Here is a 2778-nt window from a genome sequence, read left to right on the forward strand (position 1 = left end):
CTTTAGTTTGGATTTACCCGACTGCAGGGCCCTAACCACTCCGACGGAGACAGATGGTGTGTAACAATCGAAATAGAATATAATGTGCAGGAAGGCCACCCAGCTGGCCTTACCCACAAATTGTTTTGACCTCCAAGTATAGGTACTTTTGCTATGTTCTTAACCAAGCATTTGATAATGCACCATAGACCATGTGAGCTATTTCTGCTAATAGAATTGTCATATAAAACAAGAATTAGTACCATCTGCATTTTACAAAGGAATCTGAATAAGGTTCAGTCTGGGCTCAGATGCTGGGTTACAGCGGAGTGACCTTTGCACTCCCCCCCAATCCCAGGCTGCTTCTGTGCTGGTCTGGTACCTTGGCATAAATTGGAGCAGCTGGAAAACTGCTCTAAATTACACCAGCTAGGGACTGTCTGGTCATAGTTTCCAGCCACACCCTTTGCACAAACAACAGGGCAGAGAGAGGGAAAGTGTAGGGGCAGTTACACTGGCTCTATGTCACTGAAGGATCGCCCTACCCTTGGGGATCCTCCTTTGGCCAGTTATGCGAACTCTGGAGTGGCTTTGCACTGGCAATGCAGCACAAAGTACCCAGGCCACAGTGCAGGGTCTGGGCCAGCAAGTGCAAAGTGAGCTGCTTTTTAAAATTAACTTGTCTTTTATCTCTTTAAAATTTACAATAGAACAGCTTTAAAATAGTTTTGTAATAATATGAACCTAAAGTATAAGGATCTTTGATCTCTGTATCTGATATACTTTTAAATAAATATTTTTAGCTATAACTCTTGAAGTTTTTGGTGATTGGGTGCACAGACATTTAAACCAGGTTATTGGTTTTTTTAAGAGTTGAAATTAACAGTTGGTGCTTTAAACAAACTTAATATGCTTAAACAGTGAATGCAAAGTTACACAAACTCAAAAACACGCTAACTGCACAGTAATTATAAATGCAGCACTGTAACAACTGAATGCATGCTTATCAACACTCCATCAGCAGTTTACAAAAAAACAAAAACAAACAAACAAAACAGGAAAATACGAGAATTTCTTTAAAATCAACTGGAATTAAATAAATAAACCCAGACATAAAGTGATGTACTGATCCAGCCAGTAACACTTCAGGATATAAAAGTGACTTTTCCTTTCTCTTTTTAGATTAACCCAGCATTACAATACCGTAAAACAGAAGGCCCTTCTTGGGGGAAAAAAGAAATTATTGTTCTCATATTTCATTTAGAAAGCAAAAGTTTTGCATTAATCTAGACATTTTAAATTGCTAGTACTATAAAGCTGCAAATGAGGCTTCCTAAGGTGTAAGTCAACTGAGCCTCAGAGATGGGGTACTTAAAAACAAAATCCACACATGCAATTTTTTCTGGAAAATAGTGATTTCAACTTTCACTTAAAAACAAATACTTTAGCATGAAAGTACATTAGGAATAGTCAAACTTACTAGAGGGACAATCCACCTGCAAATGCAAGAAAGCATGATCATGTTCTAATTCTGAGTGATATCTTGATGATTTCACTTCATGTTACTTTATACAGTAAATGCCTAATCCTGGACATACTCCATCATACAACCCTAGTAAGCATTTAAAATATTGGGTGGAGTGAATTGGAGCCCCCAAGCATACTGTATCCTGAGACGGAAGAGGAATCATTTCATACTAACACTCACCTCAGGACTCCTCCACTGACTAGTCCATTACGGCATTAGCAGAAGCAGCTGCCATATTCTGGCCAAGGCTAGGGCAAAGGTCCCTATGGTCCAACTTTGCCTTTTGCTATCTCGTCAGTGGCTCTCTCCCCTACATATACGAAGCACCGTGCACCAGCTAAAAACAGCAGTTAATTTAAAATAATTCATTATTACAATTTAAAAGTAAATTTGTTTCTGCCCAGATTGAAAAACAACAAGGCATATTTAGTGACTCACACCTCAGTCCTGGGAGCAAAGCCAGAGTAAAAAGTGCTTTGCCTGAAGGAACTATGAGGGAATCCTCATCTGTGACTGCAACCCATGTGACCTGGGGCACCTGCACAGCTGGGTCACTTCCAGTTACTGTCAAATAAAGATAGCATGAGCAGCTACAGATGGCTGCTCTCCACTTACGCCATGTTATAACAACACAGGTCCTCAGACGATGCCCCGTACATATCCTCATCCCATGGGGAGTTCGTACCGAGGGTGAAATCCTGCCATTGACTTAAGTGGAGCCAGGATTTCAGCCACCTCTGTTGTGGTGATCCCAGGGCCGGTGCTTCCACGAGGTGACCCTAGACGGTTGCCTAGGGCAGCAGGATTTGGGGGGAGGCAGGGGGTCCTTCCGCTCCAGGTCTTCGGCGGAAATTCGGCGGCGGGTCCTTCACTCACTCCGGGACCCGCCCCCAAAGTGCCCCGAAGACGCGGAGCGGAAGGACCCCCTGCCGCCGAATGCTCACAGGAGGAACGCTGCCGCCTAGGGCGGCAAAAACCCTGGTGCCACTCCTGGGTGATCCCTGTATTGCATAATGTCATTTAGAGTAAAATTTTCTAATGCATCAAGTGTCTGAGATGCCCAAATCTTGTTTTCAAAAGTAACTTAGGCACTTGGAGCCAGGGCCATCTCCAGGCACCAGCTTGCCAAGCAGGTGCTTGGGGCGGCCACTCCGGAGAGGGGCGGCACCTCCAGCTATTCGGCGGCAATTTGGCGGACGGTCCCTCACTCCTGCTCGGAGCGAAGGACCTCCCGCCGAATTGCCGCCGCAGATCGCAATCACGGCTTTTTT

The sequence above is a fragment of the Terrapene carolina genome, unplaced genomic scaffold, assembly GCF_002925995.2.
Source record: "Terrapene carolina triunguis isolate 2854851 unplaced genomic scaffold, T_m_triunguis-2.0 Scaffold85, whole genome shotgun sequence".
NCBI lineage: Eukaryota > Metazoa > Chordata > Testudines > Emydidae > Terrapene > Terrapene triunguis.